The 24910-nt window shown below is 32.0% G+C and overlaps 1 pseudogene; it reads right to left on the bottom strand.

Moving 5' to 3' along the window:
• Positions 1 to 21087: 21087 nt before the first annotated feature.
• LOC129294945 (cysteine-rich receptor-like protein kinase 43) lies at positions 21088 to 24641 on the bottom strand (annotated as a pseudogene).
• Between the last annotated feature and the right edge of the window lie 269 nt (positions 24642 to 24910).

Raw genomic sequence — 24910 nt, 5'->3', positions numbered from 1 at the left:
TTGACAAATCATCTTTGTAATCGAAGCATAAGTCTCAAGAGAATCACATAATTTGTTTTTTACAACAGGCATAGGCACTGGATTTTGTAAAACTATGGCTGACTCTTTGGTATGGCCTGATACCTTGCCCTTTAATTTGCTTTTCCCCCTCGGCTATACAATGAAAAAGTTAGACATATATATATATATAACAAAGATTCTAAATAATTATTTAAATCATATGTACCTTTTTCTTTACTGGCAATGGGTCCTTTGGCAGCTTTGGGTCCTTTGTCGGCTTTAGTGTACCCACCATAACAAGGTGACTAGGCCATGCAATGCAGCTCCCTTATACATCTCCTACCATCTGCATCTCATCAGTAGGATAAGGTAATGGATACTTGAGGTCGATTGCAACAAGTAAGGAAACCCTAATGCAATCAGGCGGGAGGGAAGGTTATGGATTGTATCCCTAACAAAGTTGTACACATGTCTCGTTGCAACTACTTTGCATGAAGGATCATCTGCTAAACAATTGCAGTCATTCTCGCCCTAAATAAATAAATAATGTTAGTTTTTTTAGATAAAAAATTAGTTAAGCAAATTTAGAAGGTAAAATGCATTACCTCAGTTATTTTGTCTAAACGGACTGTGCGGCTATCTTTCCCACTAGGGCTAACATCAACAAAAGCCTCCCAAGGATCTACCCCTTCAATAGCATGTCAATTAACTTCACCTGGGCTTCGATCTGCTGCTTCATAACAAGGCATAGATTCCTACTCCCTCGAATTCATGGTACTCATAATTAGTCTTTCTCCATTGTGGATAATCAGTAGGGTGATGAAGCATGCCGTCTTTTATTCTTTCATTTGCATGCCATATCAAGCTTTTAGCAACTGCTGCACTGTTATACATGCATCTAAATCTAGGCACAATTGGAAAATACTATAGTGCCTTTGTGAGACTTGATTCGTTCTACTTATAGCATGAGGCATTACACTTTAGACAGTTATTTAACAATGCATATTCATTCCAAAATAAAAGGCAATCAATAGGGCACGTGTGTATCTTTTCATAACTTATGCCAATTAATTGCATGCAATACTTGTTTTACGTCATATGTTTAATAAGGAAGCTCATTTTCCTTAGGAAGTAATTCTACTTTCAAATACCCAAGTAACTGAGTGAAGCTCGTATCACTCCATCCATGTTTTTCCTTCATGTTGTACAATTTTAACACTGCTGACAACTTTGATGCACTATAACCAGCATACAACAGTGTCTCCGTATTAGTTTTCAACGTCTCAAACATTTTTAGGCAATCTTTGAGGTCCTCTTCAACTACTTTGGCCATTTGTTCAAGACAATCTTCCTCAAGTGTGCATGTGTCGAAATCATCAAGAGATTATGCACAACTTTCACTATGCTTCTGGCTACAACTAATATCATCCCTTGTCTTACCATGTATTGTCCAACACTTGTAACTTTGTTCCACCCCATTAATCACTAAGTTTTCTTCGCAAGCATCTGAACTAACCCACTTCACAAGATCGCACTTTAAACACGAGCAAACAATTACATTTTAATGCTAGCTATTGAAATAATTTTGTCAACATAACAACTTAAAAAAGAGAGTTTTTCAAGCTTTATCCCCTTTCTCTGTTAATCAAAATGACGACAACAACAGCATCCACAACAACAATCACATAAAGTTATATTCAAGAATAATTAAAAAAAATTGATAGTATATATAACGGCTTCCAGGGCTTTATGCCTTTAGAAAAATCAAGTTATCCATAACGAGACTATATATGATCCAACAACAATAATAACAACATTAATAACAAGCCCAATTTTAATTAAAATCATATAAACCACATCGAACACTATATATATATATATCAATTTAAAATCTCAATAATACTTTTACATAAGCCAATTTTCAATCAATTAAAAAACTAGTAATGTGAAAATTGACAACTCAAGATTATAAATCTAAATTAATCATTCAATTATAGAACAAACACCTAAAACTCAAAAAGATGTGTGTACCAGTAGAGGAAACAAGGTAATTAGGTGGTATACTATTTTTATATACTTAATGAATCTCCTCATACTAGTAAAACAATTGGATGATCCATTAATTCAATAATTAAGCACCCAAAACTCAAAAGTTCAAACACCTACTAATAAGAACAACAACGCATATTAAAATAATTAGCACAAAAACTATTTATTACGTTAGAGAATCAAAATTAACAACCTATACATTTCAAAAGAAGATTAATGATTGGGAAAGCAAGAACCAACCTCAACAAGAAGAGGGAACACTGAATGTGCAAAAAAATAGAGAGGCAAGTTTGTTGGAGAATGATGGAGGCTGAGAATCCATATGAATGAGCACCCACGAGACTTATGGAGGCTGAGAATCCAAAACCCCTAAAAAATTGAGATGAAAAATATGTTTTTTGGCAGTTGGAGTAATAAAAAATAGGTTTCGATGGCTCTCAGTTTGTCTCTAAAGATGAACAATTTGTAGAAATAGAGAACAAAAAAGAATCTAAAGGGGAATTTAAGTGAGAATACTTGATGGTTATTTTAAAATAACCATCAAGTATATATTGGATATACTTGACGGTTATTTTAAAATAAGCGTCAAGTATATGAAAAAAATTAATTTTTTTAAATTATTAATTTCATGTTTGTTTATCGAAGATCGACATGTAAATTTCACATTTATTTTATGGTTATTTTTAAAAAATGTCAAATATAGATACTTGACGATTATTATAAGATAACCATTAACTATGTGTTTCAATAATTGATGCTTGTTTTACAATAACCGTCAAATATTCTTTTCCTTTTTTATTTGTCATTTTTTTTCAAATAAGCATCAATTATAGGGCGTCAACTATCCTTTTTTCTGTAGTAGTGATAGAGGATTTAGTTTCTCTCTACTACGTTTTCCCTCCATTGTGCTTTTACTACAAATATGAACTTTTCAAATTAAATTTTAACAATATAGATTAATCCACACTTTTAAAAATTACTAAATTGAAATCATCAAGTTTAACAAGGCAATGGTGCAAATATGCCAATGAAGTACCACACAAGGGGCATTAGGTATCCCAAAGTAATAAAAAGTGTAATGTTTCACCTAATCTATTAAAAAGAGAGCAATGTTGCCCAATTTTAACAACCTTAAAATGTTGACTATTAAGTTTACCAATGATGCCTAGGTGGCATGAACATGTGGCATCCACCACTTCAAATCAAGACTTCATACCTACTTGATTTATGCTTCATTCAAGCTCATTGTCTTCTTCTACAATAGCTAGTTCTAAACTTCCTCATATGGTCTCTTCCTTTAACATCGCCATCGAAAGCCACCACTGAAACTTCCGCACAATCTATATGAGTTCGTGAATGACCATCTCAATAGGTTCCTCTTGTTTTGTTTTCTTCTTTATATGTCTAATATTGTTTGGATTGATTACCACCCTCTATGTTTGGCTTGTGTTCACACCATCTTTTTGGTCGGACTTTTCACTATTCAATTGCCAAAAGGATAATGAGGTTTCTAGATCAATTGGGATTTTCTATGGTAATTCTTCCTCATCTCTCAAACCCTTTAAAGCTGTGAGTATTTTTCTCTCTTGTTCTGTCCCTTATTTTCCTTTTCCATCGTAATTTTTTATCTCTTTAATAAGTTGAGGATTACTAGTGATGGACCATAATAGATGGCTCTTTATTTTTTTATCAACCCTCTTTATTTTTAATATTGTACATCTAAAAAAATGATGTGTGGTAGCTAGCTTAGTTTTAACTAGTTAAAATAATCTCTCTGATTATCAATTAATAATCAACTGTCTATGGCTATTAATATTGAGAAACATTGCTCTTGTTTTAAAAGATTGGGGGCAACATTGTACTTTTTGTTAGTTAAGAATACCCAATGCCCCTCACATGGTACTTTAGAAGTAAATTTTTACTTTAACCTAATTTAATTTAACAATCTAGATTTACAAAACAAAGAGTCCCCCTTAAATAGGGGACAGGAAAATAACAAACTTCCCAATAGAAAAAAAAAGTGTTTGACATCTATTCAAATGTCAACATTTAAGTGGAAGAGCCAATAAGATCTATTGCTAGGGATAACGTAAGGAAATTTATGTCATTTCAATGCATTTTCCTAAAATTTCATATGCTTTTTGATAAAATTGTGCATATTTTTGGTACATATAATAGGAAAATGTGCATGTAACACTTGCCCTAAGTGTTATCCAAAAATCACTCAAGTCAAACAAACTTTGCCCTAAGTGTTATCCAAAAATCACTCAAGTCAAACAAACTAAGTGTGGTTAAAGAGTTGATCTTAAAACTAACTTAGGAAACACACGATTTAAAACACCAAACAATTTACACAATAGCAAAACACACATTTAAATTAAATTTTTTTTGAAAAGTCTGAAGAATTATGGTATAGTGCACAGAAGCAAACTAAGCAAATACGGGCATTTAATCGTTGTTTATTAATTTATTGTCATGATAGCCCTCCCAGGCAAAACTCTAGGAGGCGCCAATTCACCGTCTGGCCTCCAATTGAAGTGATTTCAAAGCTCACACATCACATCTAATGTGTATTAATAGTGTTCCAAATTTTAAAAATATCCAACAGTCAAATTAAATGCATTATAAATTCAGATATTTTTGCTATGATGACAGCTTTATTACTGTCATGACACCACCTCCAGACTAACTTTTGGAGTGTAACATTTCATTATCTGACCTCTGACAGAGCCCATTTGTCACTTTTAAAAATAGTGTACCAAATTTCAAAAAGATTCAATAGGTAGATTAAAATTTATGCGTGTCCTAACATCAACACCATTGCTGTCATGACAATAATTTAATGCTATCATAATAGCACCTCCAGACCAAATTCTGGAGTACGATGTTTCTTTATTCGGTGTCCAATCAACGTGATTATAAAGCCCACACAAAACTTATAAAACGTTTTACTTGTGACCTAAAGTTTAGATAAATCCAACGGTCAAATTGAGATTTGGATACCCAGATGTCAAAGTGCAGTCTTTTTGGGTAAAACCATTTTCAAAATTGTCCAAATCTCATCCTAAGGGTTATAAACTTGTAGGAATACTTTGGACATGTCAAATAGGACTAAGAGTACCTAATAGAACATTCAAATGATGGAAAACCCTCATACATTAAAATTTGACCACTCGGGTGCCTTTTCTTAAAATGGACCATAAATCCTTAAAATGCACAAATCATACAAGAGCGGTCGAAAATTAATCCAAATACTATGTATTTATATGAATGCACATGCTAAACAATTTCACTTGTCTCAAAGATCCCTGTGGGGTCCATGCACCTACTCTCTTTATCCAAGGTGTATGTTTGCCCTTAGTATACAATTCACAATGCAACCACTTTGTAATTGCATGTAGAATCACACATATTCATATATATACACTAAAAATAAACATTTGCTTGTAGTGAAAACTTGGTCTATCAAATGAATCCATTAAAACTACATACCATAACCAAGTTTTCTAAACACAAGTTTACAAGAGATAAAAATTCATATACAAGCACACAATCCACACATATTCACATATATGTATAGTCACAACTTACTGGTACCCTAATCTTAAATACATTACAATATACTTGCTTAAAAGAAAAAAGGGATGCTATTCTTTACAAATCACAAGCAAACCTCTAGGTTGGCTCTTTTTCTCATCTACCACTAGATCCTTCAAATGGACCTGTACATATTGTAAAGAAAAAATGAGATAACCACAGTCTCAGTAACAGAAAAATCTATATTAATTATTACAAAGTAAGCCATAATCAAAAAAACAAATAATAAATTCAATATAGTATATAATTTAGCCATTCAAAATGCATGAATGCATGATATAAGCTAGTATGGCCTTTCCCAACCAACAAAATGTCCCCTGGCACTCTTTAACTCATAGGTAAATGTTATACCCACTTCTACCTCCAAAGGCACAAAACATAATCTAAGATATGATCTAATCCACTAAACTATCTGTGCCCCTTTGACATGAATCTTAAGCAGTCGAAGCTAACTTCCTCCCAGAGTCAGCCCGACTTACTCTCTATATGAGGGCTACCTTGGCCTAGGCACTCAACCTCACACTTTATATGTCAGATTCCCTCCCCACTAACAGGCATCAAGCACTCAATATACTAACCACTTTAGTACACTGAGCCCATAATATGTAAGGCAATACTGAGTACTGGCAGTGTGCCATAGAATATCACAAGTCCACACCTCCTCATTGGTGAGCTCCTACTAAGGTCATGTGTTTTACTCCTGTCTACCTTTCCCAAGTATTAACCACTTCAACACTCTTTTTAACTATGGAAAAAATTTCTAAAGTTTACTCGAGCTTTTTTGCTATAATAAAAAATGTTAGGCCCTTTCTTATAATTGTCCCTAAAATATTTTAAGATTAGTTTTAAAAGGGAAAATCATGCAGAATCAAAAATGAAACAAGAAAGCAAAGGAAAGAAATGTGAGATGGATGAGAGGAAGAAGAGATGGGGAAGAGAGGGAGTAAAGTTCGGATCTAGGAGGCTTTGCAGTCGTTGCAAGCTTGGGTACATGATAAGTAAACTCCTTACTTCAATCACCTTCCTTCCCGCTTAGTTTTCTTAAATTTTTAGAAGAGGTAAATTTTAGATTTTGATCCCAAAAGCTCTATTCTTGTAAGCTTTGGTTTCCTTAGGTCTATGAGAGGTTGTTTTGAGTTTTTATATGATGCTCTCTAATGTTTTGAGCAGGCAATTTGATGACAAATGGAGTTTTAGGGCAAAAGTCAAACCTCAAGAGACTGAATTTTGCTCCTCGATAGTTTAAGCCTATTGATTTAGTTATGATTGTTCTATTTGAATCTAATAAGATTTAAACTAAGTTTTGGTTTTCATTATAAGGGCTAATGGTAAAAGTTGGTGATGTTGGGTGAAGGTTTTGGTTGATTAAAAATTATATAGTTTGGAGATTGGCCTAATGGTGGCTAATAAATAATTTTAGCAGTTAAATAGTACTATGAGAATAGTTGGTTTAATATATGGACTATTGGGATGGATTATGGCTTATTGACCCAAGTTGTGTGGTATGAGTTATAGTATTCTTTTATGCTATTTGCCATAAAAGTGATGTGGATCACTTATTTGTTGTAGGAAATTGTTGGTGGAACTTATTGAGAAGTTAGGGAATAAGCCAAGTCTTATTTTGTATAAAGGGAACCCTTTTGGTACTAAAGGGTTGACGTAATAGAGAAATTTATATTTCTTATTGCTTTGTTTAACTATTTTTGAATAAATATTATTAGCTATCGTGCATTACATGTTTTAAAAGATTGAATGTGCTTTATAAGATTGAATGTGCTTTAAAAGATTGGTTTTCATTATAAGGGCTAATGGTAAAAGTTGGTGATGTTGGGTGAAGGTTTTGGTTGATTAAAAATTATATAGTTTGGAGATTGGCCTAATGGTGGCTAATAAATAATTTTAGCAGTTAAATAGTACTATGAGAATAGTTGGTTTAATATATAGACTATTGGGATGGATTATGGCTTATTGACCCAAGTTGTGTGGTATGAGTTATAGTATTCTTTTATGCTATTTGCCATAAAAAGTGATGTGGATCACTTATTTGTTGTAGGAAATTGTTGGTGGAACTTATTGAGAAGTTAGGGAATAAGCCAAGTCTTATTTTGTACAAAGGGAACCCTTTTGGTACTAAAGGGTTGACGTAATAGAGAAATTTATATTTCTTATTGCTTTGTTTAACTATTTTTGAATAAATATTATTAGCTATCGTGCATTACATGTTTTAAAAGATTGAATGTGCTTTATAAGGGCTTATGGGGTACTATTTTGATAATAGTGCAAGTATGTTTTTTATTTGTTTTACAACAATGTTTTTATGGAAACGAGATTGTTTGCATGTGTTGTAATCATAAAGAATGGAAGTTGCACTTAAGGAAGTGTAACTAGGTTAGGTACCTTAGATAAGCTAAGGAATTGTTTAAGGGAGAGTTATAAATATTATACTACCTTCATTAATCTATATTGTTTTTTTCTTTCTTCCTTTGTCATTTTTTTGGAGCTAGGCACGCATCAGAGTTGGTGGAAATAGAGAGCCAAAAGTTTTGAATCCTTGCTCCAGCCATCCCTGTCCTTCACCCTCATTACTATTACTTATCTTGTCGCTGACAACAACGAGAACATCAGAATCCTCAATGTGGGTAGCACACTAATTGCTTCATTTAGTTTTTCCCTATTCCACATCATTCTCTGTAAAGTCCCAACTTAATTCAAACTTTACTATTCTTGATCACATTATCAACAAACACAAATACAATAATATCAAAGTAATGGCCCTTTATTGGTTTTCAAATCGCGGGATCCTAACTTCTTAAAATATATATTGAAATAAGAGGGCTAGCGGAAGCACAAACACAGTATTAGACTAAAAAAGACACAACATCTCAACCCTAAAAAAGGGCCATACACAACAGCATGTACCACATGCACCGCGGCACGTGGTACAGAGCAACACGCTCTGTTTCTGTTTATGTCATGCACTACGGGGCACACCGTGCGCCACAATGCATATGAAAGCAAATTTTGCTGTAATATGACAGGTTGAAAGATAAACCACTCAGCACTATTTCCACATCCGATATTTGATTAAAATAATTCAAGTGCCCACACGATGCTTGGACATATACTAGCTAATGAAATGAGTTTAGACTCGATCGGATGGTTTGATCTAAAATTGGATACCCTAGTACAAAAAGTCACTTTTCTCTCAAAAACCTATACCCTGAGCACTCAATTCGCATTCCTTGTCTAATTAAACCACTTCAGACCTTGAACTAAATCTAAAAGGACAACATATACTTGATTGACACCTCATATCACATATATCACATCAATTGCCTAACTTGGCCTCTCAATTCCACATTACACAATTGTGGACTTATATGAGGAATACACACATAACATATAATCATATAGACTTATTCTACTTTCAACCATCCAACTCTTACATATGGGTCTCCGCCTCACCATATGGCTGGGAATCATATTTATACTCAACTCTTTCAAATGGGGCTCTACCTCATGATTTGTGTCAAGTTCTCATATATATATATATATATAATTCACATTCAATACATAATCATCACATCAATTCACATATTAACAAGTGGAACAAGTTACATATGACATACACTTACTTAAATGGCATCTAGGCCTACCCATGTACCCATCACTGGGGCACCCTCAATGAGATGCAATCTCATATATAGATACAAGTAAGATTTTACAACACAATTCGTATACACAATCATTTATGCATCCTAATTAGCAACTCAATCTCTATATACAACTTTATACATTAATTTCATTCAATGGTAATCATACCATTAACAAATGAAGCTACTCTTTCCTCACTTCCTATCTTGACCTTCTTGTGCTCTCTTCAGCTATGGTAAAAAGTAACGGAGTGAGACATACATCCCAATAAATCAGAGGTAATCCCAATTATTGATTAGTAAGAAAAATAATAAATAAGAGATAAAGTAGCATGTGTTTCAATCAAAGCAATATCATATACATATATAGGAATTCATTCTCATCAATCTCAGTATGCTCATGCAATGTATTCTTGGTTTCATGTAGCGGAGTAATCTATACGCTCGGACCAGGAGTTTCAATCATATGAAATAAGGCCCATCATACTACTACTTAGACCATATAATACTCTTCACTATGGGTGGTCTCCTAAGTCCATCATCGTAGAGTTAAACTCTACGCTCTAGATTATCAGCTTATACAGAGTAGGATCATGACCCCCTACTCTAGTCTAGGGTAACCTCGTGGATTATTCTATATCCTAGGTCCATCATGGCGAAGTCAAGCTCTACGCTCTAGATCATTAGGATTCTTCTCCTCAGTCTGTCCTAGCGGAGTCAAGCTCTATACTCTAAATCATCAAGATTTCCTGGACTTCTTCATAGTAAGGCCGCGTCCCCATACCATAATCTAATGTATTCTTGCGAATACAATACATGTCAATGCACATGCCACTTTAAATTTATTTCAATCAATGCTCACACACTCGCATGCATATTCTTTCATAATGTCGCTACTCTATCAGTTCACAACATAATGCACATAGTTATATAAAAGTATTTGCAAACAATTTCATAAATAAACAAGTAAAAGGGTTACTCCAGTTGCCTTTAACCCTTGCTACTAAGGGTTACTAATCACACTAAGCTCCTAGGGGCATAGATTCTCATGAGTAATGTCACAAATGCTCAATCTACATAACACAGTGCCCCTCAGTCAATTCTCAACATTCTATATAAGTATTGATTTTGCTAAACCGAATCCCTTAACACACATAACAGTCCAATTAATACCTTTTGAATCCATTAATCTATTACCTATAATCATTAGCCCTATAGGCTATTCAAATAACCATAACAACCTCCTAACTCACTTATTCACCTAATTTCTCAATTTCAACCTAACTTTCTTAGGCTAAAAGAGCCAAAATTCTCAAAACATAACTATTCAAATCCATACTAGTCATAAAACCTTAGTTCTATATTTGATATCTTGTTTTAACCCTTCCTTTTAGATTACAACACCTTAGAACTTCATGATTCGATTTCTCAACTGATGAAATTCAATGAAAATGGGGTAGGAATAAAGATTGGGATTGCGCGATACTTACTCAGTAAGTTATTAATCAAAGCAAACTCCAAACCTCTAGATATAGCTTGCCGTAGTAGATAGAAAACTCTTTTCCTCTCCAGCCGCATTTCCTAGCACTTCCTCTTCTAATTTTATAAGCTATTCACATCAGCTTTAAGTGATCCCTAGATAATACACCGCAGCTTACGTAGCTTCTGCCATGGCACATGGCATAGTGAGGTTAATCTTACTTGTGCTCAGGCGTTATATCTCATATTGTCATTCTACCTTTCAATCATATCAATACAATATCCAATAAATATAAAACACTAACTCAACATCCCAATCACAATCAATCAGTGGGATTGAAATTTACCCCTGATTACTAATTTATCCCTGATTAGTAACTAGTTTCTGGAATTGAAATTCAGGATGTTATATTTTTCCTTCTCTGTTATTAGTGTAAACATGTAAAGGTTCTAGCCTTCCTCATCCTTCATCTCTTTCTCTCTTCATTCACTGTGGGCGACTAGAGGAAAATGAAAATCTTCCTTCTTTGATGGTGCTGTGACGTGTGCTTGTTAAGCTTCTCCCTCCCTTATTCTTCATCATGAGTTTCTCTTCCGCTCCTCCCTCTATTCGAGTTGTTATAGCATAAAAGATCAGGTTCTTCCTTCTTCTCCATTTTCTATTTTGATTCTCCTCTCATCATTAGACTGACTGGATATGGAGATTTTGAATCCTCTCTCTTGTATGAATTATGTATATGGGTGTTAAGTTATTGAGTTTGAACTTCTTTTTGATTTGTGCTGCAATTGTGCGTGCTAAATAAGGAAAGGAAAATTTGAATGGAGTTAAAAATTTTAGTGTTAAGAGCAAGATAATGGCAATGGGGGCTTGAATGTTATTTCAATTTAAATTAATTCTTGGTGGAATATGGGTTTTATAATACATTCATATATATATATATATATAATAAATCTATATGTTGATATTGAGGATTATTGGGCAAGTGATTAGAGGTCAAGAAACTCCATTAAACGGTTTGGAAATGATGCACATAAGGTGTTTGACCAAAGGCCTAAGAGAAAATTTGATTAAAAAGAAACTTAAATATAGAGAGATCTTAGGATATGCAACTTTGAGTTATTTAAGTTTCTTTTGATTAAAAAAAAGTTCAAAGGGGAAGTTAATTGTTTTGAACAAAGGCCATTAAAATTTCTTTATAAATTTTATTTTTGGGATTTGGAGAAAGGGAAATTTGAAAGGAACTTTAAGAAGTAAAATTAAAGAGTTAGGAAAAATATTTGATTGAGAATTCAAGAATTATGTTTATTTGTTCTTACAGTAACCTTGAGATGTGTGCACATGCGCACGCGCACAAGCACATGCAAAGTAATTGATGAAAGGTCGAAAAAGAGAAGGTTAAGGAAAGTGGGATAAGTCAAAGTAAAAGTTGCCTATTTTCTACAAGAAGACTTCAAAACTTTGAGCATTGTTTACTTAGATATTCTGGGGGTTTATGGATTAAGCTCAACATGTAATTTTGTTGTGAATGGTGACAGATTGAATATTTTCTTTTTTATTTTCCTAAATTATCTTGAAAGATTTTGGATTAACAAAATGTATAAAAGAAATAACAATAACATCACTTGGGCATTTGGGAATTAAGTAGCAAAAAATATTATAAAAGCAACTGATTAGGAGTAATTTATGTACCCGAGAATATATTAGATAAGTGAATAGCATCCCAATTAATTTATAAGCCAAATTCTTTTTATCAAATATTGTTAAATTATATTTATATGCATATTGTTATATCTTCAAATATTAAGATTAATTATTTAATCTGAATTCTTTCATTATGTTAGTCTCTCAAGGAAAATAAAGAAATGTTTTATGATTGAGTACTTTCAATTCTTTTAACATATTAATAATGTTTGATTTAAAGGTTGAAGATTGATTTATCATTATGATTTATGCACAGAAGAAACACTGGTGAATTCATTTTATGATGAGTATGATGATAAATGTTAAGAAAAAATAATATATTGATTTTATGGACCTATATATGCTAGATTTAAAAGGTGAGATTATATCATAATGCTGGTCGCTAATGGCAGTACCGTTAGCCCTTGGCATGCCATAGCTCACCTAGCTAGCAGGGTGTTTAGGAGGTGCTAGCCCCGTGTGACAGCCAGCACATGTGGAAAGGAGGGATGGTTGTCTGTGAGCATCATACTCATGCCTATTTTTGTGGGTCTCATGCCTACGCTTGTTCGTGGCTCTTGCTACTCTTGTTTCATGACTTTGAGCCGCACTTGGTTACTTATTCTCATAAACTATGTGTCCACACTTGTGGTTATTTACCCTCGTAGACTGTGTATTCATGCTTGTTAATCGTTTTGATCAAATCCTACTAAAGAGTGAATTTTGAAGTTTAAGTTTTCTTCAAATTTGATCTTTTAAAGAAAAATGTTATTTTTACTACATTTAAATTTTATATTGAGCTGAAAAATTTCAGAAGTTTTTAAACATATATTGGTGTTTAAAGTGGAACTTGAATTTCTAGTAAATTGTAGTTGAGTTCATGCACTATGTTTTATTTTCATTTATACAACCATTGATATATGTGTATGAGCTATGTGCATATATTATTTTCAATTGATTATTTCACTAAGTTTATAAAAGACTAATTGATGTACTTTTCATTATTTTCATAAATTGTAAATTAGGACGTTATTCATTGGAAATTTTTTGTCTCAAATAGTATAGCCGGTCTTGCACCTTCAGATGATCCTTGGGGGGTTAAATGCCAAGTTGAAGTTGGAGCATTATTCTGGTTAATCTCTATCCATTGTAAAACCTGAATTTAGATATATTTTATTTTGTAAATTTTATTTTAGGTGCTCCACATAAATTATAGTTAAGATCCTTGTTTGCTACTTATATTGTTGGTTTGCTAATAGGGGCGAAGCTCTCTACTGTTTTTTTGTTGTGATATTGTTGTTGTAGAACCTTCTGGAAATCTTGTTTTAGGAAAGGTTCTGAAAATTTTTTTTATACAAAGTTTTGGAACCTTTTTGTTTGTATGAGAGTGTTAAAGTAATTCTCCAATCCTATTCAAATGTTTAAGATATTAAATTAGAATTCCATGATCAAAGCTTAAAGGACGTGTATTTGTATATTTATCCTGTATCAGTCATGTCTATTTTTGGGACGTGATAGAAGAAACTTGAAGTAAAGCAACTGTGAGGCTCGGTCTGGATTCTAGCATCTGGAAAGGATGAGGATTGAAGGCAGAGAATGAAGGAGTGGAGTCATAAATTTGTTCGAGTAATAGTAGAAAAGGAATGAAGAACTTTAATTGATTATATATAGTATGCATGAACTCCAAGAATTTTCAAAACATGCAGATGCAAAGAATTCTGAGAGACGAAGAAATATTAACGAAACCCGCTGCTATGCGAAGAAATATCAAAGAATTCTAGATGCAAAATGTGGTTGGAATAGTTCAATTTTAAATTTAAAGTTGAATTTTCTTTACAAAAAGTACCTGATATAAATTCATGAAACTTATTTCAAATAAGTTTTCTTAAATGGGATCTGTTTGTAATTTTCCTAAAAATAAATATTCCACCTCAAGTGGCAGCATAGAAGCAAATTTGTAGCGTTATTGACTTAAACTCGATAATTTGGGGATAGCTCATGATAGCATGTGGAATAAATAAAAAATAGTTGAAATTTTTAAATACTCTCTCTAGTAGGGTATGTTCTAGAAGAATTCAACGTTTCTTAATATAAAATATATAGAAAATTGTTTATTATTATTTTTCAATTTTATCCTGTTTGTAAATTTAATTTTATTCTTCATCATATACTATATAACTCTCTATTTTTAATATGGATAAAGGTATTTTTTTAATTTTAAAATATATTCAATGAGTTAGCTGTTAGTTTTTGGTTTTAGTAAAATAGTAAAAAGTAACTAGGGGAAGTACATTGCAATAGAGCCGGTAATTCGGGCGGGCCGGGCTCAATTCGGGCCGGGCTTATTCGGATCAGGCTTAAAGCATCCTACCCCTTCTAAAAAGCCCATATAGCCAAGCCCGGCCCTAACACCTTCGGGCTTCGGGCTTATTCGGGCTGGCCCGAATACCCGAAACTTTTTAAAAATATTTTTTCTGTATTTTTTGAACCAATTTTAATTTTTAAATAATTCTATTAATCGTAAAATATTATCTTAATTTTAAAAGAATAAAATAAAAAATAATTTATCAACTTTGTATTTAAGTAGCTCTGTTATTATTTTGTTGTATTATGTATAATTTATTCATGAATGTTTCCTTTACTTGTAAATTAATGTCTTAATTGTTTAAATATTACTCTTATCATAGTCATATATAAATATTTTATATATTTTAATTAAATTATATTATTTTAATTATGATTAAGTTGATCCCAATTCAATCACAGTTAGACTACTAACTTAAAATTATTATTTCGATTAGTTCAAAGTTTTAAATAACTTTTAGGTAAATTATACTTTTCATTTTTATGAATATAAAAAAATTGCCATCATTATATTATATAAAAAATTATTTAATTATGAGTAAAATATTATTTTTTTTGAAATCATTTTTCTTTAACTTTTTATATTGTTTAACTCTTATATAAAAGGGATTCTTACTCTAGTTTACTCTTAATTTTTAACCAAATCTAGCATGGATAATAACCAAGTAATTATTTAAGAATATTATTTTATTTATTATGTTTATCTAGTAGTAGAGTCAGAAATTCGTACATGCCTAAATTTTATTTTTAAAATTATTTTCAATTTCATTTTTACTTTAAAATTAATTCTCTTAATTTATAAAAAATATAAAATTATTTTTTTACATGCAAATGATTTATAGGACTCAAAATTTTTTTTAACAAAAACTGGGTCTTAAAATATTAAAATCAATATTAAAATATATTTTAAATATTATTTTGAGATATTTTATTGATTAAAAATAATAAAAATATGAAATATAACTATTTTAATTTTTTTAAAAAAATAACTACATTAAAACACTTATATATATATATAGTATTTTGGTATAAAATGATATAAAATTTGAAAAATTAATTAATATTTATCATATTTTATATATTTTTTTAAAAAATTATTTTTTTATTCGGGTATTCGGGCCAAGCCCGAACCCGATCGGGCTTGGCCCGAATTTTCTCGGGCCTATTTGGGCAGCCCGAATAGGCCCGAACAATAAAAAAATAATTTTTTTTTTGGGCTTGGCCCTAAATTTTTCGGGCGGGTTCGGGCTGGCCCGTCGGGCTCGGCCCAAATTACCGGCTCTACATGACAATACATTAGGATGAATAAAATAAATAACAAAGTCACGTGGCAGCATAAAACAACTTTTTGTAACGTCATTGATTTCAACTCAAATTTGTAGCAATTTGGACAAAGAAAAACAGAAAGAAATGGAGGCCCTGGATATTGGCAGCACATGAAGTTTCTCAATTATATTCTTTTTTTATTTTTTAAAAACTCAACATTTTACATAAAAAAGGGCTTATAAAAAATAAAAAATCGTACATTAAAAGGACAAATTTTGTCCTTATTCTTAGTAATGTGAAAAAATATTTTCCAATGGCACGCTGAATCAATGAAAAACATTTGGCACTCTAAAAGAACAAATTTTGTCCTTATTCTTAGCAAGTAGAATTTTTATTCACAAAATTTAATTATTTATTTATTTGTTAATGATATTCTCCCCTCCCCTCTTACTAAAACCTCATCCAAACACTACCCGAGATAATAAAATTCATGTTTTTATCTATTTATTAGCGATTTAATTAGAAAAAAATACATTAGGAATACAAGTTTTGTTGACACATGTCAATTCAATTAGATTGTGGTTCGGAATTCGACTCCTCTTTTGGTTTAAAAGGGAGGAAAAACAATTCAACTTCTTTTCTAGTTTTCATTACGTTTTTTTTTTTTAAAAAAGAAGAATCGTTTTGAAATCTTCTAAATAAAATGGTTTTTCTTTTTTCTTTTTCCTTTTAATGAGAAAAGGTAAGAATAAACGTTTTAAAAAATGCAAAAAGATGCTAAATTTTATTGAATTGACATAATGCTAGCTTGTTATTTAACTTTTATTTTAGGAAAAATTAATATACTAGTCCTTATAATTTCACTTAATTTGCAATTAAATTCCAACACTTTCAAAAATTTTAATCAAGTCGCTATAGATTTAACTAAAAAGGCATTGGTCCTCAACCATTAACCAAGTAATCTGATGTGGCTGACACGTAGTTAAAAAAAATATTAATTCCAATTGAAATTCGTTCATGTTTCCATCGTCTCTTAGCCATGAAAATTTAAGCCTCAAAATCAATCAATGGCCCCTTCCCCGACATATGAATCTTATCTTTGAATCGTGATTTCCTCTTATACATCTTTATATTTTTAATTTCTTAGTATGGCCATCTGCTGTTTTCTCCACATGTAACTTATTCCTGTTGAATGTTTTGAACTTTTGATTACTAGTTTGTCTCACGTGGAATAATGTCACTGTTAAGTCTAGACAAAGGATTGGGATAGTTGCACTGTAGGTCCCCAAGAAGTAACATATTTGCGACTCGTCGCTTTAGCTTCCTCGAAGATCTGGTTCTGCAACACGAGTGCGATGCCAATTATGTAAGGTCTAAAACACTAAATCGACGCCATCATAGATTCCATGTCATCCAACCGTCGTCGATGTCGTCTCTGCCTTGCATGTGGCTACTGTGTAGAAACTTTGTGCCACCTTCTACTACCTGACATATCTAGTCTTCCCCAAACCCCACCTTCCAAGGTTGAATCCAACTTTGTCATTTAATTACTCTTTTTGTTATAAAAAAATGTAAGGTATTCTTAATTAAATCTTGCCCCCAATAAATTAATTAACTATCTTCCAACTAACATTAACTTTCCATATTTACCCCTTATTTAATAGGGTGTTTTACTTAAAAATAAGTATAAAATGAGTTTTTATTAAAAAATGATCATTTATTTATTAAGGGTGTTCTTGGAAATAAGCATATCAATTACATCTTAAAATGCTAAAAGTATATTACATTTTTTTAATATCTAATCCTTCAAAAAATGCCATCTATTTTTGAACAGATGGAGTACTTTGCATTAGGTAAATCTTCTTTTTGCGACTTGCAGAAATGTTTAGGTTCTAAAACTTGGATTAATGAGAGACACAGCTTTTAAAGAAATGAATCTCCAAAATTAGCGCGGAGAAGAAGTGACATAAAGATGACAAGGGAGGTTTACTGGTAAGGGAAAAAAATAAAATTTTAAAGATGATGGTGGAAAATGGTTTTTGGATATACGAATGAATGGATTAAAAGATATATATATATATGGAGTATTCTTATATGTTAATATGCCTTTCTTTGCTAGGCAATTTCTCTTGTTTAATCATTTTTAGTATATTTTTTTTCCTCTCTTGTAGGCTCTTGAATGGCTCTGGTATCTCGCACTAACCACAAGTTGGTTGAATGTATTATTTTTTTCAATACTTATCATTTATATATATATATATATATATACGTACAGGCGGTGGCTGCCTATATGGCTAGCTAGCTATGATATAACCTTTGCAAGTGAGCAGTGACAGACCCACAAATTCATATATTTACACTTGTAAAACACTTGTAATACAAAAAATGCATCATAATATTACAAAAAAAAGATTAAATATATATAATAAGTTTTCTCTTCAAGGTTTTTTTTTAAATAAAATTTTATATGAGGTTTCATATTTTGGATACCGATCAAGATTGAATCTGTGAAAGGTATTTTCAAATTGTCTTTATGGAAAATTAATCTCTTTTGGTTGACAAGGACCCTTTTGCAAGTAATATCTTCTGATTTCATCTCTATCATTTGGATGATAACAAGATAATTTTTAGTCTCAAACCAGGATCATTAGGAAGCTTTTCTAGATCAAATAAATGAATAATGGCATTATTAAATAAAAAATAAAAAGTTGTGGTCCCAACTCTCAAAAGAAGGCTCTCACACGGATTCACTCACAGTCGCACAAGGCACAAAGCCACAACACAACTCCTATGTCCCATTTGACCATTTCTAATTCTTTACTTATCATTATTCATTCAGAGAAAAACTAGGTAGAAGGAGCCCGTTTTAATTAAAAAAATGTCAAAAATAAAATAACGAATATATAATATTTTATTTTTATGTGGGTCATAAAAATTATTAATCACTGAGAACAATTGATATATATAAAATGGGGGCACAGGATACACATACGCCTTATATTTTCTAAATAAAATATTTTTTAGTGCTGCCCCTGCATTCAGTTATATTTAATACTACTGTTTATTAATTTCTTACACACACACGTGCACATTGTCCACTTATATAATCATATGTAGTTTTTTTTTTGGTGTATTTCCAGAGACAATATAGTCATTATATTGTTGATGATTGTTTTTTCTGTTTAGTTTAGGCACTAAGTTTTTTTTTCTTTGCAAAAAATGCGACTTATATTACCCACTGAAATGAAACTCCAGGTCAATTTCTAAATTACTTGCTTTTTTTTTTTTTACATGTTTTTATATTATTTTTGTTGTTTTCCAATTTTCAATGAGGTACATATATGGGGAGTCTGTGGAAACCTTCAAGTCCTTTCAAAGTCGCTATCAACTGTAATTGTGGGAGCAAACTTTTTCGTCTTAGATTCCGTTTTTTTTTATTTATGTTTAATAGATTAAATTAGATTAAAAATGTTTTCACTCATATTGTGGTTTGAGTAGTTGTTTGAGATTGTGTACCAAACAGTCCAAACTCAAAAACTTTATATCTTTTTTTAATTTTAAACAGAAGTATATTTTTTTATCATGTTATGTTGTTCAACTTCAGAATACTCACACAAAGATGTATGTAGCATGCAATATAATAAAACATTGAATTTTTTTTAAAAAAATAAAGCTCCGTATGTACCCTACGGAAGAGCTTTTGAGCCAAAGCACTCCTGTAGGTATCATACAGGGTTAGAAGCTGTAATGACCTTGAATTTAAGCATGTTAGAACATTCAACAATAAAGAAAAATTTTAAAATTTCAACGCTTCATTCCTAATCAAAATTTCAACAGCTCCCCAATGACAAGAGGAACGAGGAGAAGGGATCTAAACTGCCCCCACTAGAATTGCACCACGATGATTCAAATTCGAAACTTGACAAAAAAGTATGAAGAGAATTTTCACCAATTCACAGTAGATTTTGTAAAGTCTATTCCAAAATATATAAAGATATAATTAAAATACATTATCGTTATTTAATTTGACTTAATTTTCTGGGGGACATTCTTCTTCCCTTAAGATTAATTTTCTCTATAAGTTTTTTATGTATGAAAAAAGTATATAATTTTTTTTTTCAAAAATTCTTTCTAGTTAAAATATGACACATGCCAATCCAGTTAGATTGTGGTTAGGAATTGGACTTCTCCTTTGGTTAAAAAGGCCAAAAAAAAAAAACAATTCAACTTCTTTTCAAGTTTTCATTACATTAAAAAAAAAAAAACGAAGAGTCGTTTTGAAGTCTTCTAAATAAAATGGTTTTCTTTTTTTTTTGGGAAAAGGTAAGAATAAACGTTTAAAAAAATGAAAAAGGATGCTAATTTTTATGGAATTGACTTAATGGGAGCTTTATATTTAAATTTTGTTTTAGGAAAAATTAATATACTAGTCTTTATAATTTCACTTAATTTGCAATTAAATTCCAATAGTTTGAAAACTTTTAATCAATTTCGTATAGATTTTATTGTAGAAGGAGCTGGTCCTCCACCATTAACCTTGTTTTTTTTTTTTTTGGGTATTAGATCATACCCCTCCTCATTTTTTTTTCGGAAGAACACTGGATAACTTATACTGATAAGTATGATAATTTTTATTTTAAACCATTTTTTTAAGGGACAAAAAATCTATTCTATTAAGAAGCCACCTGTTTCACCATTATCTATTTACACGTATTATGTGTGGCTACATTATTACCATCTAGTGTGGCTTGATATTGTGGGGTTAGCATGCTAATTTGTCTCTAGTGAACTTTTTTTACAGTAGTACTAAACACCCTAAAGTTTTATTAAATTAAAATTTAATAAATATTTTCTTTAATGAAATCTTTAAAATTTATAAATTGTCTTTTAAATATTAACGGCTTAACTAGTTTTAAAAAAATTTATAGATAATTTGTAAATTAAAATAATATGCTAAATTATAAGTCTTGCTCCAAAATTGCATGAAGGAAGAAAAGATAGAGCCTGACAACACGTTCATAATGAAGAATAAATTACATAGGATGCCTCGGAAGATTAATAACACCTTTAATTTTAAACGACACTCCTCTAGTTTCATCACAACACACGAAAATGTTTCAAACTGAAAGAGCAGAAAGCACTAGATTCAACAACTTCAATTAATAAACAGAGCTTAATGAAATTTGCCTTCCATTTAAAAAAAAAAAAAAAAGGAGCGTGATGACATGTCTGCAGAACTTTGGGAAATATTGGGAGATCTGTTGCCATGTTGGATGCAGGTAGAAGAGGATCGAGTTCAGGCTTGCCACTCATTTTGGACAGGGAATGTACTGTCTCAACTTTCACTTACAGTATATGTGAATCTTCTAACATGCTTTGACTAGAATTTGATCAACTATCCTCACCTTCATACTCATCCTCAGAAATATCCTCAAGATTATTACTCGCCTCATGTTGTGCTCCTTCAAATGCTGCAAGTATTTTGGAAATGTGTTGATGTACAGTAAATTAGAAACAGGATGAAATAAGGGTTATGTTATATATAGATGTTTCAGGAATGAAACGGTGAACCTTGATAAAGTAGAGCATCTTGGAATAGCTATAATTCAAAATAGATTCAGACTTTGGACTCACTAGAGAGGGAGACTGATTGATGGCGTCCATAACCAAGTGTTCCTGGTTTGCAAATTGAGGCTTCATTGTGGTCTTGATCACAACATGTTAACTTGGACACACAACGCTCCATATCTGGACGTAAATCTGGGTCACCTTGAACGCATCGTAAACCCATTTTAATGCACTTTATCACTTGCTCCGTCACTGCGGAATTTGCTAAAGCAGGGTCCATAATTTCTAAGATCCTATTTTCCTCATAAAGCTTGTATGCCTGTTTCCCCAAAACAAGAAAAGAAAATAGTTTTGATTGATCGTCGATCTTGAGTATTCTTTGTAGATTACATTTGAGTTTTGAGGAAAATATTCTTACCCAATCAAGCAAACAAATAGCACTGCCCTCTGGTGGCATAAATGATGATGATCTTTTCCCACTTATCAGTTCCAGCACCAGAACTCCAAAACTATAAACATCTGTTTTTACTGATATCAGATGTTCTGGAGCCACATATCCCCTGTACATGATTCACAAGCTCTAGTATCAAAACCATATACACTGAAATTCAAGTAGATGGATTCTCTTTCAATGATAGTAAAAGCAGAAATGACGAGAAATAGAGATAAAATCAAATGATATGCCGTTTACTTTTCTCTCAAAATTTAAAAACATACAAAGTGCCAGCTATTGTATTAGTATAGACAAAGGTTTGGTCTTCCTCAAATAGGCGGCTAAGGCCAAAGTCAGAAATCTTGGGCACCCATTTATGATCAAGCAAGATATTTTCAGGCTTTATGTCACGATGGATGATGCAATTTTGGGGGTTAATGTGAAGATAGCTCAAACCCCTTGCGATGCCTACGATTATGTTGTAGGTCCGACTCCAATCAAGCTCCTGGTCTCTCCTATTGGGACCTGCAGAGTGCATTACTCCTAGTTTAAAAAATGACATGAGATTGGTTAAAAGGTGAGGTTGAGGCAGGTAGGCACTTACCAAATAAAAGCACGTTGAGACTCTTGTTGGGAATGTACTCGTAAACAAGTAAGATTTTTTTTCTTATTAGTGCAATAACCAAACAATTTCACCACATTAGGGTGTTTCACGCTACTCAGCAACTCTATCTCCTTTATCAATTGTTCCTCATGCTGTGTTGACACATTTAATGGCATCTTCACTGCAATCTCTTTCCCATCATCCAACTCCCCCTGTTATAGCATAAAAATCAAAGGCTTAATTTAAATCTCTTTAAAATTAACATTTGTAAAATGTTTTTTAAAATAAAAAAAGGGAGAAGTTTGGCATCACAAACAAATACAATAATTTTGGAAATTAATTTCCACTGTTGTGTGATGTTTCCGCTATCTTTTGTCTTTCTTCATTGACATTTTAAATCAACTACGTGTGCCTTAATTACCTTTTAAGTTGAGTTGAAAAATTGAAATTCCTATAGAAATTAGAAAATTGCTTAAGGATCTTACCTTGTACACAAGTCCATAGCCTCCTTGACCGAGCTTATTTCGAGAGGCAAATCTATTGGTAGCTTGACATAAGGTTTTATAGGAAAACCTCTGACAATTCTGGGCATCTATTTTTTTCTTTAGAGCTTCATCTGTTGGTCCTTCTAAAAAAAAAAAAAAAAACTCAAGGACAGGGTAGAAGACAAAGAATTCATTAGAGTCAAACTAACTCAAAACTGGAAATAAATTTACAAAAAGAAGGAACTGTTATCTTGAGGAAGGAGAAAAGAAATTTAGGCTTGCCATGCCCATCGTGGGCAGGAACACTAATTGTATTACTGTGGAAGATAGTCTTCTTCCATTATCTAATTGAATTTAAAGAACTATGTGTTACATAAGGTGCAAAAAACAGGACCAAGACTGGTCATTAAACTAGTCAAAGCATTCAAGGGTCATTGGCCCAACCGAGGTCAACCTGGAGCCACCGGTCATGATTAAAATAACTTAAATTAATTAAAATAGAAAATAATCATTTTTCCATGAAAAATATAATATGTAAATAACAAACCATTAATTTTAGCACGAATAGTCCAACAATATTCAAAGAATAACTCATCATAATGCAAATATTAAAACCACGCCAAGAGATACATAATTCTCAACTAAGTAGTTCAAATACTCTTGAAAGAATTAGAGATCTCAATCTAGATATTTTAATAATCAGATATTATATTTAATGAAGAACACAAAAAAGAAAAATAATCAATAAAGACATTAATACAAATTCTCTAAATTCTTGGGGGCCGTTGCAAACAAAGGTAGCAACAACCATTTTTTATGAAAAGCTTCCCAGAAAAACACCAGTCACTAAATATGAAATATATAGAAAAAATCATTTTAAAAATTTCACTCAACCAAAAGGGTTCCTCACAGCATATCCCGTCTCGGACACCGGCTGGAAAATTCAGCTCATGCCCATCCTAGCCCATGTAAAAACTATCTAGGCTAACCCGTGCTGGTTAAAATGGGATGGGCTAGCTAATCCATTTTTTGTAGTGTAGTAGAAAATCAATAATAAACAAACATTGCACTTTCACAGCTTCTATTTCAATATAAGTCATACACAATACCAATAACAAATACCTATAACAAACTTATAAAAAGTTTAAACATCATCCAAATATAAACCCATATCTACAATGATCCACAAAGAAATACATATCAAGTGCTTTATAGTAAGGACAAAAAGTTCTTTCAAAAATAGTGTCTTATAATAAGAACCGAAGGAAGTATTGGGACAAAGGAAGGAGTGAAAGGACACACCTAAGAAGATCATCCGCAACTGCTTCGGTGAACAGTCTCGACAAGGTCCATCGTCATTGCACATGGAGAAGAAGAGGAGGTTTAGCAGCTTCAGTCTTCAGATCAAATTCCCTTGGTCTTCCGAAACTGGAAGAACTCTTTTTTTCTTTTGGTGTAAGAACTGAGAGGAAAGCCGTGTTCAATATAATGACGATGGGCTTTTTAGGTTGACTTGGTAAAAATAGCATGGTCAAGTCAACTTTGTCAGCTGTTTTTTCTTTTGTTTTTTTTTTCAAAAGTCAACTTTGACAACTGATCCAACTTGCAATTTAAATTGGGTCGAAAGCTCTCTGCAATGTCCTTACCGATCAAAGTTTAATTGCAGTGACATAATCACTTTTATGTATTTCATGCAATTACGTCAATTAAATACATTGATTGGATTTCTTG

This window comes from Prosopis cineraria, unplaced genomic scaffold, assembly GCF_029017545.1.
Source record: "Prosopis cineraria cultivar Desert tree isolate PC_DT_omini unplaced genomic scaffold, ASM2901754v1 PC24, whole genome shotgun sequence".
Lineage (NCBI taxonomy): Eukaryota > Viridiplantae > Streptophyta > Magnoliopsida > Fabales > Fabaceae > Prosopis > Prosopis cineraria.
This window is presented reverse-complemented; position numbering and strand designations above follow the sequence as displayed.